This window comes from Sus scrofa, chromosome 6 (genome assembly GCF_000003025.6).
Source record: "Sus scrofa isolate TJ Tabasco breed Duroc chromosome 6, Sscrofa11.1, whole genome shotgun sequence".
Classification (NCBI taxonomy): Eukaryota; Metazoa; Chordata; class Mammalia; order Artiodactyla; family Suidae; genus Sus; species Sus scrofa.
The window spans coordinates 16,096,494-16,114,389 of NC_010448.4; the positions used below are offsets into that span (position 1 = coordinate 16,096,494).

At 43.1% G+C, this 17,896-nt stretch overlaps 1 long non-coding RNA gene across 1 annotated transcript; it reads left to right on the forward strand.

Annotated features, from left to right (window-relative positions):
* LOC106508422 lies at positions 2,368–16,816 on the forward strand. The gene is made up of 3 exons (XR_001305245.2): positions 2,368–7,296; positions 7,484–7,734; positions 7,882–16,816. It is a non-coding gene; the product is annotated as an uncharacterized LOC106508422 (long non-coding RNA).

The window sequence follows — 17,896 nt, forward strand, 5'->3', positions numbered from 1 at the left end:
GACAAAAACAGCAAGGCACAGAAAATTGACACAAAATCAGGCTGGTGAGTTGTTTCACATGAACATAACTACCTATGATTTCCAGAATCTTCTACTTGAAAAGTGAATGGTAGGGTGGCTTAACTGCAGAATTCTTGAACTTAGAGGTACCTCTTAAAGCTTAAACTGTCTTTCCTAAACTTCAATCATTTGACTCTCATCTTCATGATTTTGTCCTATTCCTGTACCACCTTCATTGTGGCTTAATATTTTTCTCTCAAGGGCCTCACAATTTACTGAAAGAGATTTAGCCTATCTTAAGAGACACTATCCATGAAATCACAAGATTACATGCTTGTTGTATTTTCATAGGTGCACAAATGCTAAAAAAAAAGTAGTGTACCTCCAAACGTGGTCTTCCATGTCACTGTGGGTATGCATTCCACACTTGAGGACATATGGGTTTAAGGAAAGCTCTTTTAGGACAGATACAGAAAGTGCAACTGTCTATATAATAGAACATCTTTGAGACTGGTTTTTCTGAAACGCCTACAGGCTATAAAGGAAGCCAAGTTTAAGAAGATTTAAATAAATGTCTAGGGGTCAGAGCCACAACAAGCCATCCACTTAGAGGTATTAAAGATGCTAACTTGACTCCCTGATGTCGGATAGACCCATCAACACTGTGTCCTACATCATATAATCCTAGCACAGACGGAATACTGGCCCATGTGGAGCTCTGTTCTGACCCAACATGACCTTCTTTGTCTCTGGGCTCACCTTTCTGCTTATGGAACTCCTTCAGCAACATTCGCCTCACTAACTAGCTAAACTGACAGCCAACCTCTACGCCCTTTGGAAGCCCTGCTGGCTGATGCCCAAGGGCCCCTTGTGGTCCCAGGTAATAATCTCCACCCTGGAACACCTGAGCAGTCCTTCCCCGCCCCCGTCCACCCCTCCCCTCACCCCTGCTTCCTACTGCCCCCACTTAGTTATCTCTCTCCTAAGAGTGAGTTGTGTTTGTCCCCACACCTCTTTATGGAAGTTATTCTTGTTCATGAAAATCATAACTGAATTAAATAAAATATATTTATTAACCAGAGACAAATGCATGCAAAAAGAGTTGTTTCTTTCTTTCTTTTTTTTTTGTCTTTTTGCCTTTTCTAGGGCTGCTCCTGAGGCATATGGAGGTTTCCAGGCTAGGGGTCCAATTGGAGCTGTAGCTGCCAGCCCACACCACAGCCACAGCAATGCGGCTGTATCTGTATCTGTGACTTACACCACAGCTCACGGCAATGCTGGATCCTTAACCCAATGAGCAAGGCCAGGGATCGAACCCGCAACCTCATGTTCCTGGTCGGATTCGTTAACCAATGAGCCACAACGGGAACTCCAAAAAGAGTGGTTTCTATGACAGCTAAACTAACTCTGTGAAGAAGACATTCAGGTGAGTTGCTAAAAATTGGACAATGGTAACTGAAGGATTCTCCACTCTGGTGGCCTTTTTGGGTACCTTAAATTCTCCCTTTACTTCAAAAGCACGGGGGCTGTAGACAAGCAACATGGCGGTGGTTCATGCTAAAAGATGTATATTGTTTTAAGTTTAAAATGCTTCCAGTATTTAAACAGATACATATGTTACTTAGGTCTCCCTGCTTTAGCCAAATTTTAAAATTCACCTGCCCCAACTCCTGTTCGGTTAGAACCTTCTTAAGAGCTACTTTCACTGCTGGGCCTGAAATACTGCATGTCTTATGTGTCTTGGCCTTGGCCTGTCTCATGAGATGTGAACTCTCCAAGGATAGGGCCTCCATCTTATCCATCTTTGCTGATTATATGGAGCTAAGGCCTTGCAGCTACTGATCAATATTCTTAGAACTGAACTACAATGTCTTTGTTCTCATTAATTTGAATTCCTTCAAGTTGACTGTACTTCCCACCTTGATCCTGAGTCATTTTTCCTTACGGCCAAATAACTCAGTGTGTCTGGGATGAAAAAATGCCTGTCATTGAGCTGTCCATTCTTCCAGGATTGGCTGGGAGGGGGAAAGCAGAGGAAGGGACTTCTGGAAGCCTGACCACGGCTGAGGTATGGCTTGGCCAATTAAGTACGTCATACTAGACTATTCCACGAATGCTATAGGATGGCAAAGTAATTCATCACCTATATTTAAAGTTGAATTTACCGATATTTTATGGTATTGGATATTATTTCTATTAACATTTTATGCTGAAATTACAGAATGATTCGTGAGTACTGAATTTTTGATTGCTTTTACACTTGCTGGGACACTATTAAACTTGATTTACGTTAATAGCACTGTAAGAAGATATTAACAATGAAATTTCCAAAAGCACTTAGCATCTCATAATTGGAGTTAAATGACAAAAAAAATGAGGGGATAATAAAGTAAAGAGAGAAAAGGAGAGAGAAAGTTTTGACAATATTCTTTTTAACCTGTGGTTCTTAATAAGATTTTTGCAGGATTGTTTTAGGTTAGGAAAGAATCAAATCTGCGACCAAGGGAGATGATGCTGATTTATTAGAAGAGTTTTATAACACAGAAAAAAGACCTAGCTGCAGGTAGAGAGTACAGGATTTACTACTTCTAGAAGAAAAATCTCCTGATTTCCAGAATAGTGAGGAAATTTCCATTACTACCCTTTTCTTCTGTCCATGGTGACTAGAAAACAATCCAGTTTTTTTAAATAACAAATTAATTTAGTCATGGCTGTTGAATTAGAGAGGTAGACATTTAAAACAAAGCTGTCAAAGCCAAAACAAGAGTAATAACAATTGTTATAACAAATTTTGTAGTGCCCTCATTACTTGCAAGCTTCATGCTAAGCAATTTATATGTACATCTTCATTTAGTCTTTACAGTATTCCTACGCATTAGGTACTATTATTATCTTCATTTTACAGCTAAAGGAAGTGAGATTCAGAGAAGTTAAATGCCTTTAACAAGTGGTGGTGCCAAGATTTGAACCCAGGAAGTCTGACTCCTGAGCAGTTCCTTAACCACTGCATTCTTGTGAGCATAACTGAGTTACGAGTAGCTGGTTAATGTCCAAGCCACATACATTGGCTTTGGGTGCTTTCGCCTTCTTGGGCTTCTTCCTCCCTAAGAAACTTTTCAAACATCTATTTTCTAATTGCATTGGCAGAAAGACAAATAGAGTAATATTATATATTAATTTTTTTGGACCAAAAAGTTCACCCTTTTAATGATTTAAGAGAAATGAAAACATGTTCATAGACCCCCTCAAAATGTGGGGGGCTGGAGACATTGGATCTACTGTGTCTCATGGTGAAGTCGGCACTGGTTGGCCTGACAAAAAAGCCCAGGCTAGAACATAAAACGTGAGATCAACAGAATCTAGAAAGCTATGGTGAAAGAACAAATGGAAATAACATGAGAAGAGGAATGAGATGGTTTTCATCACCTTTTTTTTTTTTTGGAGGACACATGGCTTGGGTCCTTGCCTGCTCTGAGGACTGCAACCCTGGAAGTGATGGGTCTTCATGGGCTTTACCTTTATCAATATACTTTGGTTTTGTTAAAGCGAAAGAAAAAAAAATCTGGACTTTTGACTGGTAATGCTGCCTACAAATCAACAGACTATTAGCAATGACCATTGTTGTCAGAGATAAGATCAGCTGTTTGATTAGGATTCTGACTTGGGCTCCTGTTTGGGAAGTGATTCCCCAGAAACACAGAGAAAAGCTAGCCCAACTCCTCGGTCATCACAGCAACCCATTGTAGTTTTTGTCCCAAACACAAGTGAGATTCCTCCACTAATATTTCCCCACAAACCAAAATGCTTCACTTGACCCATTTTCTTTGGAGCTGATAGACTAGGGGACCTGCCAAGAAGGCCCAAACTTGAATATATTTTGAATAAAAGTGATGAGGGCAAAAAGAAATCTGCTTTTAGTTCCCAAATTGCCATTCCACTCCTAGCCTGGATACAAGGTAAATTCAAACAGGTATAACCACATTATCATGTAAAGGTTTAGTATGTTTTGCTTTATGATAAAAGTAATCTCAGGTTAGCCTGAGTTGAATTGAATCTCTTGCATGAAGGTCTCTCAGTGGTAGATTTAGTAACCGGAATGAGATTTATGTGTAGACGTTAGGTGAAATTCCCTTCTTTTAAAGCCATGGTTTAAAAGGGAGTATAAACGCATACTTTCAGTACGTAAGAAAAATGTACCAAGAATCCAGCATAAAATACCTTCCTTGTAGTTTTTAACATGTTTAAGTTCATATGATTTTATTGACTGACTTCTTTAATTGACAAGGTTCTTTTAAACTAGAGAGCAGATAACCAAATTCATGGCATTCACAGACTTCATTTGGAAAATGGGCCTGATTTACCTTAAAAATGATGGAGAATGTGAATCTGGGATTCTGTTGAGATCATAGTTAACAAAAGGCACGAAGTAAAAAGGTAACTGATAAGCAAATGATAGATGACTGAATGGATAGATACATGAATAGATTAATGAACAGATAGAAAAATAGATGGATAATACAGATGAATGAATTAATAGAGACACAAATGGATAGACAAGTAGATGACAGATAATAGAAAGATATTCATAGATCAATACATGGTTAGAAAATGGATAGCTAGATGCACATGGATGAATAGATGACTGGGAAGCAGAATAAATAGTTGATATATAAATGAATATAGAGAGATGAATGGAGAGATAGACGCTGGAGATTGATGAATGTAAGGGTAAATTTGGAATGAAATTGTAGATAGATGCAAAGGTACAACAATATCACAATTGTACCCAACTGGAATGGAATACCAATGAAGATAATGTCATTTCTCTCCATGGAGCTCTTTTAAATAGTTTAACTCTTTTGGGGGACGCATAGGCTGGAGGCAGGAAATCAGTCAGTCTCTAAGAGCTCTGCTGTTTCATAACAACTATGTCAATGATAGGAAGAAAATACATGGGCGTGCCATAATTTAGCCACTTCGGAATCCTCCACAAGGCTCAATTCCAGCCACTTTGATCCGCACTAGAACAATGTGAGAAGTGCAGAGTGGAGGATGTACAGGGCAGCTTCCATGCATCCTTGGTGATACACGAAAGTCACGCCTTTGTGTCACTTCCTTAATTCTGATATTCATATATACCTTCACTGGTAGACCTACTCGGGAAAGCTTGGCGCTGTAATTAATCCATGTCACAGGAAGATGTACTATCGGCAGAATTTAAGAGTGGGCTTGAGTCGCTGTGACGAGTAGGGGCACCTCCGCCTGTGTGATATAAATTCCTCTGCTAATTGGATTGCAGGAGCTAATCAGAAACCAGAAAGAGAAGGAAAAAAAAAAATCCGTGTTCCTCCTGCTGCTGCTGCTGGCTGATAAAGCAGACAGCTCCTTCCAGGACCAGGGGTGCTGGAATTGAATCCTCATGCGGAGGTCTTACTCCAGATGGCTATCTCAAAGGAGACACATCCCTTCTGTCACCGGGCCAGGAGGAGACAGATAGAGCAGTGAGAGAAAAAGAGTAGAGGGATTTTACTACCGAATCACAGAAACAGAGTGAGAGGGGGAGAGGTGAAAGGACAGGAAATTAAAGGGAGGAGGGACCATCCAATGGCCTGAGAGAGCTAGAAGCTTTGTCTGAATGAGGTCCTACTTCCCGGCCCATAAGCATGCCTGCCATCCACTTGGGGGGCATAACTTTAGGAGGCCTCACCTCTGAAGCAGGGACTCTGGGCACGCAGGGGAAAGCCAGCCAAAGCTTGCCATTTGGCTTAAGATACTCCTGTACCCACTTTCCTGAAGGTGAAAAGCCAAGGTGTGGGGGGGTGTCAATTCCATTCAATATGAGGGGAAGCTCGTTCGGAAGCATGAGCTGCTCAAGCTGTAGGGAAGAAGGGAAAAAAAACGCCCGAGGTCTGAAACGTCTTGCCTGCTGGAAACATTCCGTCTGCTCCCATTATCTCCAGGTTTTGGATGAGGGTGAAAAACAGAGTTTGTATTCAATATCCTGTGCACCTTTTCCACCAAGGATCAATAGTTCATTCCAGCCCTAGGAGTGCTTAGACCTTGGGGGCCTTTATCTCTCCTTTGCTTTTCTAAGGCGCTACCACTTCTCCAGAGAGGAAAATGTGTGCCTAATATTTGGTTCCACCAAGCTGAATCCCTGCAGTTATCTTTAAATTCCTCTTTTCCGCCTCTCCTGTATTCTTTTCTCTCTGTGATTACCACTTCTTTGCCCGTATTTCTTCTGGAGCCCTCTACATACGCTAAATCCTTAGCCATGATGAGTCGGCAGAAAGCCCCTCTTGCATACAACAAAGACTTCTATTTTTTTTTTTTCCTTCCTATCTTTTGGGCGACACGATAAAAAATAACCCTGTATTTATGCAAATTGCAAAGTAGCGTGTGATAATGAAAACAAAACAGTGCTGGCCCGCAGCCAAGACATGGCACTGACGGGGGCTTCCGACCATTCGGCTCTTGATTCTTCGGGGAAAGCAGCTGTAGAGAAGGGGGATGCAGAACACGGTCGCCACCCGCGCGCTCCCACGCGCACACCCTCGTTCGCACGCATTCCGGTACCGTCACCTCGGCGCCAGCCAGCCTTGGGGTCCATGTGAAGTTCGGCTGCCTCCCGCCACCAGCACTTCAGCGTCGTCCCCCACGAGCCTCCCTGCCCCCGGCTCCTGATTCCCTTTCAGGAATTTACAAACATTTCCCACAGATCAATATCTGTATTGATTATTCATTGTGAGTGAGTCGTGTGTCTTTGGTGATCCAGCTCGCAGAGGTAGCAGCCAAAGCCTGCTGCAGGGGAAAAAAAACCACAGAAGGCGAGAGGGACCCAGCTCTTGCTGGGTCTGCGGCTGTCTGTCGGCAACACAGAAAGGAAGAGAGAAAGAGGAAAGCGCTGGGAAACGAAGGAATGGACGAGGTGGAGGAGAAAGAGGGAGCAATAGCAAGAAAAACCAAGCGATGGCTGGACATCTGGTCCCCGGGCTCCTGGTGGCTTGGAGGAAACCCCCATCTTGGGTCTGCTGATCCGGGCGTCATGCACTGGACTCCCTCTGCTCGGGGAGCCAGAAGTGACTCACAGTTTTGGTATCTCCTACGTAAGAGCTTTGGGGGGATTCCTTGGCTGGCTGTCAGGAAAAGAAGAAAGCGGCAGCCGTGAGGTAAAACACGATTACTTCCAACTGCCTGGCGGAGGACACGCAGTCGCTTGGTTTGCCTGGAACAGCTTGCAGCGCTCTGATGGCACGCGGAGGGAGAATAATTAAAAAGGCCAGCATCACTTACGAAGTGAGTAAATACAAAGCCGTTCCAAACGTGCTCTCCAGCTAATGAGAAGCTGTAATTTCTTAGACTTCAAGGCAAAACAAGACAGTGATGGGGCTCAGTGGAGTGTGTTTGCGTGGAGATGGGGGGGGGGGTGGGGGCTGGTGGTGGTGGAGATAAATCGACTAATTGTTGGCAATGTTTAAAAAAGGGATTACTGGAAAAGACAGTGAAATGATGACAGGAAAACATCTTGGACCAGAGCCAAAAAAAAAAAAAAAAATCAAGGCAAATCAAGTCTGCAGCTGGGAGAAAACACCCATCGTTCCTGTGCGGTCCTTTCGGAAGCTCACACAGGAATTGCCCAGTGTTCCTCAGCAGAATATGGAATGTGGTGTGGGCACCAGGGGACAGGACCAGGTTCCACCGGAGTGACCCGAGGAAGGATCCATGGCATGCCAGGTGACAGAGTTATGGCATACTTTGAGAAAACAGAACAAAACAAAATTATAAAAACCAACCCATCCTTTGCTTTGAATTGGAGCTCCTGCTTGCTCAAAATTGCTCAGTCTATTCAAAGCAACCCTGAAATGTGCCTTCTGATAACAGGAGCTGCTGATTCTCGGTTTGTCTCCAGGAAGCTGTTGCGATGTTACAGACATATGCTGGCCAAAGGAAGTTGAGGAAATTCAGTTTTCTGTTGATGGGGCTTTTTTGCAAAATGTGCCAGGTGACTGTCTTTGCCATTTGGGATTCTTCTCTTGTTGTCACCCAGCTGTGGCTTGGTGAGTCCAAAACCAACCATGAGCAAGACTCTTTTAAGACAGGGTCCAAACACATATGACAAATTGGGGACCCCCAGGAATAAACTGAGCTGTCTGGTTCCCCTACACATGAATGGAGTTGGGTCTTTATTTATTTAGGATTTCTGGGACTGGAAGGTCAAGTCTTCTCACTGGGATTTTACTCTTCATGTGGCTTCCTTATTTCAGACTCCCCAGTACGTTGCAATTTCCCCAGCAGGAGGAATATATCCTGTAGAACTGTGCCTTGGACATTGAAAGGAGGAGGAATTAAGCCAATTGTGTATGACTTGGACACCTTACACTGCATTTCTTCAGCATTCATAGAGACCTGTGTCTGTAGAGCGTGTGTGTGTGTGTGTGTGTATGTGTGTGTTGTGTGATGGAATTATGTGGAGTATCTGCATGTGTGTTGCTCTGTGTCTGTGTGTCTCTCCAAGAGGGAGGAAAAGAGTGAAGTCAGAGCAGATGGAATGTTTGGGCATTTATATAATTCATGCAGAGAATGTTCACTGCGGCAAGGCAGACAGCCACCCATCCCTGGACTCTGCTGCTCTGGAGGGCCTGTACAGACCTGATCTGAATGTTTAATGCAGGAGGCGAAATTAGCATACTAACCAAGGATGTCAACCCCTCCTTGCAATCAGTAAATGGCCGTCTCCTCTCTTTAAAGCCGGCACCGCTATGCGTGCCAGCCACTTAACCATGTCCTCTGTCAGGTCCTTTTTTGTGTTTGTTTTTTTGTTTTTGTTTTTTGATGAAAGACTGGAAATTCATTAATGAGGAGGGAAGGAAGGGCTTCAAGGGGCTGTAATGAAAACAAATGATCCTCTTTAAATCTCATGTCGGCCCAAGCCGGGGTGGGGGTTGCTTTCTCTTCTGGGGCTGGAGAATAGGAAATTCCACAGACAACAGACCACTTGAGGAGAGCCCAAGAATGCATTGCCTGCGAATTTCTTCTCTGTGGCAAAGACCAGTCATGGCCAGTATGTCTGTGTTAATGAAACTTAGAATAAGCTTTATCTTAAGAACCGTAAAGTGTGGTCTACCAGATGTCCTTCCATTCCATCACAGGTTATCAGTGTTTCTTGACCTTGTAAGGCTAGGAAGAGCCTTCTGGAGTCTTTTGGCCAATTGCCTCTGCTTTTGAAGTAATACACATTTTTCTTTGGGGTTATGCTTTAGGCCTTTCCCAAAGGAAGTAGCTGCTTTTATTTTAATCTCTGTCATACAAAGAAGCATACAAAGGAGATGATTTAACTTCCACTTCTGTAGAGTCCATACTAAAGCAGACAGAATGCTAAGAGCATAGAATCAGGCACTCCCTGCCAGGTATTTGGGTTTCCTTTCTCCTTATTTTAGCTACTCTGTCCTCAGAATCAAACTTCTCCCCTTCCACTGTATTGTACTCGTTTGGTGTTAAGCCAGGGCTCACACACTCTGAAATCTCCAGTGATCTGTGGGTACCAGCTTGAGGAGGCAATAGGGAGGAGTGGGGCTTGGGATAAACTGGGCACAGAACCACTCATTTTTATTTAGGGGAATAAAGGTCCTGCCTTGTGTTGCCTGATCTTCCAGGGTTCCAAGAGTTAGAAGAAATGGGTATGTCTAAAGAGAAAAGGATAGCAATTTTGAAATACTGGCTCAAAGTGTTCTTTTTTTTTTTTTTAAAAAAATCTGCACATCAAATAAAGCATGTTTGAGGATAGACAGCTGACAGCACGTCAATTTGCAATCTTCATTTTAGTCTAAAACAACTACTGCTTTTTTTTTGTTAATTTTGTAATTTTTTTAATGCCTAGTCTTTCCGTGAAATATTTTGATAAAAAATATAGATGTTAGCAACTGCATGACAAGCATCATGAGAGTGCGTTTTTTGTTGGACCAAAAGGGAAGTGCTAATTTAAAACAATCAAGAGGGGAAGGAAATGGTTTTCTGTATGGCCTGCTGGCTTTCTGGTCACTGGCCTCTTAGCAAGCAGGGTCTATGTCATCTTTATCTAAGGTAGTGATCACCACATAGATTTTTAATTTTTTTAACCAAGGTTATAACTGTGAAGAGAAAATATTTAGAAATATGTTTGAATATTTTTCATGTGTATTTCCATCAATTTTTAAGACAGTTAGTGATGAGTACTATTTCAACATTAAAACAATCTAAAAACATTTTTCTTCTCACTTATCCACAGAACTCATCCCAAGGGGGTAGGAAAAAAAGAAAGAATTCCCCGGAAATGAGAGATCCTACCTAGAGTTTGGAAGAAAGCTTTTCCACGGCCTCTGAAATAACTTCAACAGGAAAAGGCACCTCAGCAAATGGTGAAGGGCAGCAAGAGGGCCTGTCTTCTCACACAATTGCACAGGGCTTTCCAATTTCCAGGGTGCTCTTCACACATATTATCCTGTTTAATTCTCACCACAACCAGGCATGATAGTATTTAGCTTATTTTATAGATGAGGATCCTAGGCTCAGAGAGGTGATGAAATTGCCTAACGTTCAACACTAGTAACAGGTATTCATGGGTCTTCTGAGTCTTAATCTGATGCCGTTTTTATTCATCTGATGAGATTTTTATAAAAAATCTTCAGAACCCCCAACCCAACACTTCCTATGTTCTTGATTTTCTATAACTGCCCACCTTACTCCCTCACTATGAGGTTTTCATCTTGTACTTGGTGTAATTTGTCGTCACGAGCAGTTTAAAAAATGCTCCCTGTATCCTGCTAGCAATTAACAACCTGCCTAAGTTCCAACTGGCAGTGGCAGAAACCTGCCTAATTTTCTATTCTTTGCTATTTACGCCTATCTCCCTCCTTCCCCTGAAAATCAAGTTGACCTAAGGGCTAGTCTACACGTGCCCTGTCTTTACTCCTTCACCTGCTTCAGCGTCTCTACGCAGAGTACCCTGTTTGCATTTCTACTTCCCCACTTAACTGCTCAGGTCCTTGATGCCCAATTCAACGGTGCTTTCCTTCCCAGTAGGGTTGAATTCCTCTTGCCCCTCCCTTTCCCATGACACCCTCCTCCTCTGTCATTACTGAGGCTGTTCTGTGCCAATTTCCCTCCTTCATTACCTCTGACTTATCTTCCCTTTTACCCCCTTAAATATCAGTGTTCCCAAAGAGGGGTTTTCTGTGGCTCTCTTCTATTCTCAACTGCACATAGTTTGCTTTGCACAAATGTAAACCCCTGGCTTCAGCAGTCATGTAGAAACTGGTCATCCAATACTCACCTCCAGCCCAGACCACTCTCCTGATCTGAGCCCCAGATATCTGGCTGTCTGCTTACCTCTTCTTGGGAAGGTCCCCAGCACTCCCAACTCAAGACACCTTGAACTGAACTCCTCAGCATCCCCCAATCTGCTCCTCTTCTGCATCCCCTTTCCCTCTCCCCTCCCACTGTCAATTGCTCTTTAGGTTCTTTCAATTCTACTTTTCCTCATTGCTTTCTAACCTCTCTCTTCACTGCATTCCTACTGCTCCTCTCTTGGTTTATTTCCCCAGTGGCTTTTCTAACACATGATGCATCCTCTGTACCACTTCTAATTGATCTATAGAACATGCAGATGTGATTATCTTGCTTATCTCTGTGAAACCCTTCAGTGGGTTGTTCCACTTTCCTAACTTGGCCTTTAAGGTTTCTCATGATCTGGGCCTTGCCTCTCCCCAGCTTTCTCCCTTGAGCCTCTTCCACTTTCCGCTCTGTGCTGTAGGTCATTCAACACCCATGGCTCTTTCATGCCTCTGGAGTTTCCTATGGTGTTCTCGCCACCTGGAATATGTTCAAGGCTACTTTTTTTCATTTGGCCAATTCCTTCTTTACCTTCAAGACCCTGGTCTGGAAAGAAGCATTACCCACACTTCCAAGTCTCCCACTTTAGGGCATGTGCTGCCACAAGCCCCTGGCCCTGCCTCCCTCTCTCAGAACATTTACTTGGGTTTTACAATGATCATTTTTCTCTATTTGACCGTGAGACACTTCCAGGCGGAGACTCTGCCTTTTATCCCTGAGTTCCTAGCATAGGTCCTGGCAGATACTGTGTGATTAATAAATTAATATTACTATTTTTATTCTGAGTATAATAAATAGTATTTTTTTTTTTTAGCTCTGAGATTATAGCCTCCCAAAATAATCAAACTGAGGGAAATATAGCAACCATTTCCCTTAGTGAGAAAAGGATTTCCTATGGTGCAATTCTCACTTACATCAGTTTTTTTGACTTCTGTCAGGTGAGAAATGAACACTGGGGTGGTCTTTAGGTGTTTGCTGATGTGGTAGAAACTTTGGAGTTAATTAGAAGCTCTGGCTAAAGCTGAACTTCCTTTGCGGAGTTCCTGGGAGGAAACACTAAATTAACAGTTCAAGGTTACTATTAGAAAAATAGTCTGTTTCCCTTAGGTTATACCTCTGAGAGCTTGTTCTTCTCCCTGCCACTTCTAACATGTTTCCACTTTCCTTCTGACCTGGCTGCATCCGCCACCTTATCCCTGGTCTTTCCAACAAGGGTGAAAACCCTTGAGGTCAGAGACTACTAAATGTGTCTTTTGCATATCTTCCAGATTCTGCAGCACTCAATTAATACTGTTTGAATTGAGCAGTGAGAAAAGCTGCCCACCACAGGAGAAACCAGGATGGTTTTGTAAGTCCCCATCTTCCACGAAGCAGAAAATAGCATGAAATTACCAGTACTGTAGCCTGCTGGCCGTCCTGAGAAACATCTCAAGACATCATTAGGAATTTCTCAATTTGCAAAGACAGTTTATCTTATTATTCTTGGTGCTTATGTTCTATAGTCACCCAAAGGCTCTGAATTAGCAAAAACTGCACCATTGCTCCTAGGGGAAATACCGGGCTAGGGTCCTTCAAGCCTATGGCACAATATTTTTGTCAAAAGATCAATTTAACCTTGTTTTATGTGTGTTATTATTTAAAGACACCATATTATATATGTGTGTGTATTATACATATATGTATATATATATATTTAAATCATTAGCATTGGACTCAGGGCCAATAGCACTATAACTCATGCCTGATTGAAACATATCTGGTACATACGTCCTCTCTGTAAGGCATATCGTAGCCTTTTTGAGCTTAAGCCCACAAGCATCACTTCAGCACTCTGCTTGGGAGGCATTTGAAAGATGAACCAAAAGCAGAATAAGTGAAAAACAGGACACTAAACAGACAGTGAAAAGAACATTGTTTACAGTATGAGAGTGGCAACAAGGAAGACGGTCGCCTAGTTCAGTCTTAGCTGGGATGTGCAGATTAGGTGACTCAAAAATTGTGCCTCCCTGTACATGTCCACCAGTGGCTATGAAAGAGCTGCCAGCAGGGATGTGGGATTTACAAATATATTTAAATGAGGAGGTGAATTTTCAAATACAGAATCCGTAAATAATGAGGAGTGACTATACTACTAGGATATGTTGATGAAACAGTAGAGCTTTTGCTTATTTCCAAATAGAGTTTAGGATGACCTTGTTCACTGCATGATCCTGATTTTAGAGTTCATTCTTTAATTCGTATAAAACTTTTCTGGCCAAGGAACACCTTCACATTCTTGGACCCCTTCACACAAGTAATTGCCATTCACTAGAAGTTGTCTGATGGTTGGGGTTGAGATGATACATTTTTCTCGAAGAAACAAAACTGGCGATTGTTGTGATGCGATGCAAAGGCTGAGAGATCATTTAGACTCCATAACCAGCTAGGAGAAGTCTCCCATTGCCACTTTCCTAATGTTTATCGATTCAAAGGTGGCCTCAGCAAAACTGACTCACTTTAGGTATTTTTGCCCCTCTGAGGAGGATGTTTCATGGCTGTCTTATAAAGCCATTCTTTTCAGCTAAATTTTGGCCTCTTTGGGTCATATCTTCACTTGCATTTCACATTGCAAGCAGCTTAGAAATTCATTTTTGCTATGGTCTTACTGATTCCTGTTTTGGTGCAAAGAATGGATGCAGAACTCTATGCTTACACACAAGCCAAAGACACAGACATGCATGCATTTTAGAACAAGAAAGAGGGTAACTCAGAGTATAAAGAGAAGCGGGGCAACATTTCAGGTAATGGGAGTTGTAAGAGAAGGCTCTGGAATGTCACATTGCGTCTTACTCCAAGTGAGTGTGGGGTTGGTTCCAGCAGAATTGGACTCTCTGCTGTTATTTAATCTTAGTAGGATCCTAACAAAACTGGGTAACCACACTGAGAACTGTTCCCTCTTCTGTGAAATAGGGAGCATGATACTAGCCTTCAGAAATGACTGTGAGGATTAAATGAGGAAATGTATGCAAAGTGCTCAGCTCAAAGTCCAGCAGAAAATACTGCAAAAATAGAAGTTGGTAATTGTTGCTTTTGCTACAATTTTCTAGGTTCCTAACTAGCCATCTGCTTTGACTTCTGGGCAATGTTTATTTGTGGAAACAAAGAAGATTGGAGTTGAAAGACCTGCTCTAGGTCAGCTTCCTCATTGTGTAGAGGGGAAAACTGAGTGGAATTCAGCATCGCATAGCTAGTTAGGACAGAATCAAAAGGAGAGCCCGGCTCTCTGGAGCCTAGTTCACACCTATGCAGTAAAGTCCTGTGAGCCCAGATTTCCCTTCTAGAACTTCCTTCCACCACTAACAACTGTCTCCTGCCCTTACCATTCTCATCCGAAGAGCCTCGTAACCATTGCTCTGTGGGTTATTATCTTCTCTGGAAGAAAGGCTCAGTGCTTGCTGAGCATCAGCCTAGCAGAATATTTTAGAGCAGGAGGAACTACTGACCATGATTCCTTCTTCTTTTTCTTCTTCTTCTTTTTTTTTTTTTTTTGCTACAAATGTTAATAGCTACCAAGGAATAATATCCACAACTTTTTGAAGTAAGACAAAGCAAAAAGAATCACAGAAACTAGAGAAGGAATGCTCTTTTTAAAAAGGATCAATTATTTCTGCAGTTCTGTGCAGTAATTTGCAAGATGCTCCCTTGGAAAAGCCCACAGGAAAATGCTGCTGGAGAGAGAACCCCCAAAGCTTATAACTGATCATGCAATGATGGGACAAGACAACTGTGCTGGAAAAACTGTATGGGGCTGGCCAATTTCCGCCCAGCCTGTCTTACTGAGTGGGCGCTCCAAGTGGGCTGTGCCAGGAGCCAGCGAACTGTGCCAGCAGCCAGCGAAATTTTCATGGGTGTGGGGGTGGGAGGTGAGACAGGGCAGTCCTGGGGAAGCCCTTGCAGGAATTGGGTGGTACCATGGAGTGATGGATTATGTGGCATTCAAGCAAGAAGTCATATCCAGCAGGACACTGGCAACCGCAAGAAAAGGCATGATATGCACATGGGTTTAAAGGTGAGGCTGAGGTCAGAGTCTGGAGAGTGTGGTCAGGTGAGAGAGGGGTCTACTACTGTCAAGTTCAGCTAAGGGAGCTGGGTGCCCCAGATGGCCACAGAGGCAACAAGCTGGAGCCAGCATCGTAGCTTGGGCTGGGCCCACCTCTGCTCAACTGAGTGGGTTACTCAGGCAGGTAGCAAGGTTTGGAAGCGGTGAGGCAAGCCTGGTGGGGTTGGTGGATCCTCACCTATTTCATCACCTAAGAGACAAATCTTTGTTTCAAATTACTGATATTTATCCTTGGGCCAATAATAATATTCCTTAGAGGGTGTAGGGAAGACTGTGGGGCAGATTCTCCCATTTCTCCATGGCCATGCCTACTCAGTTGTACTTCTCACCCATTTGTTCTTATTCTACTCATAACCGATTGAACTGATGAGCCACACAAGCTGATATAAGATGTAACTTCATCAGAGTCTCCTCCTTGTGGAAGATCTGGACCTGTATTTAATCTGCCAAGGTAATAGGTTTAAGTGAAACACAGCTGACATAGCCAGCCCACTAAGCTATTATATTTGCATTTTATATTGAACATGTCTGTAATATTCACTTTGGTAGATGGAATTGACATTTCCATAGGATGGTAAATGCTCAATTGTGAAGAGCTTTCATCAGAGTTTTGCTTCAGCAATCCCATCATTCTCTAGGCATAGAAAAAGATCACAAAGGAGACAAAGAAGCATCTAATACAATGCGCTTTTTGGGTACAGCCTGTTCAGTGGCTTCATTCAGATTTATGTAATATCTTGTTATCCAGAATTCAACTATTTAGCAACTACCTTACTTATCAGGAACAAGTTAAAAAGAAAAAACTGTCTAAAAGCCAGGAAAGTTGCTGCTAAAGTTACATGCATGGAAGGCCAGGGACAATTCAGACCCTTAGGCACACAGTCTCAGTTGGCTGTGAAACTACCCCCTTTGCCCCCAACACTTCAAGTACCAGGCTTGAATGCTACGCTGATGGCCAGGAGCTCCTGGAGGTAACAGTTTCAAGGCTACCCTTCCTTAAAACAAAGGTTGCGGAAAGCGATATGGGCTCGTAGACCTTTTTCAGTGTGGGATACTCATGAAGGCTACAATGGGTATGCTGGTCTCTGTGGGGAATGGCAAGTGGTATCATGGGTCCAGTAAAAGGTGGTGCTTCTGGATCTGCAATGCTTCTTGGTTTCTGGGGACTTCCCCTTATTCAGCTGCCACTTCTTTAGAGGGTACATGAAAATATCTGAATTGAAAAGAGAAGGATCATTTGTGCCATATTTTAGATTCCACATATAAGTGATATCATATGGTATTTGTCTTGCTCTTTCTTATTTTACTTGACTTGAGAATCTCTAGTTGTATACATGTTGCTGCAAATGACATTATTTCGTTCTTTTAAATGGCTGAGTAGTATTCCACTGTATATGTACAACATCTCTTGGGGCAGAACATGATGGAAGATAGTATGAGAAAAATAATATATATATATATAAACTGGGTCACTATGCTATATGGCAGAAATTGACACAACACTGTAAATTATCTACAAGTCAATAAAAAATCTGAAGCAAAGAATACCAGGAAATGTTGCCTGTCATATAAACAGAGCTCTAAAATTTAAGAGAGTATCTGTAGGTTTTCCCACACTGAGAGGGAGAACTGTGGGAAGATCAGCTGGGAGTGCATCTGAGTAACAGATGAGGGAATCTTCTAGGAAAGCATTCCTCCCAAGGAAGGGTCAAGCACTTGAAGCCTGCTGGATGATATGGGGATCAAAGGGGTGGGTAGATTTGGGACATGGGTACCTCCCACTGTGAAGATGATCCTTCTTCCCCGTCAAAGCCCAGGACACAGGGCTGAGTCCTGTCAACAAATAAAAGACTCAGGAAGGACTCTGACATAAAGCCTTTTTGGGTGATGGGACAGGGTAGCCAGGAGCATTTGGAGCCAAGGCGATTGGGTGTGGATAGAGGGAAGGAAAGGGATTCTACCCAGCACGAGGCCATTTCTGGGCGATGGCAGTGGTAGGGCGTGGAAATGGGAAGGGAGAGGTGTGGGCAACGTCAGCCTGAAGAAGACCCAGGTACTCATGGCCATATCAGCCTCAGGTTCAAGAGGCCCCCCTAAGTGACTGGCACAGTGATGTGGAACACTGCCAGCTCTGGCAGCAGAGAGAAAACGGCAGGCAGCAATGCCACCATCTTTGGGAATGACAGGAAGCAGTGCTTCTGCATGGACAACACCTATGTGCCCTCACAGCAGCCTTGACAGTGGTAAGAGGTACCATAAGGAGTGACAGGTGACAGAGGACTCAGAGACCAATGAGGGCTGAGAGGATTTATGTGAGCACACATGACAACCCCCTCCATGGGTTACTTCCCATCTGGGGGGAGGGGTGGGATTTTGAGGGAGTAAGGAAGTCCTACCATGGAGGGTAAAGGTCAAAGCCACCCAAATCAA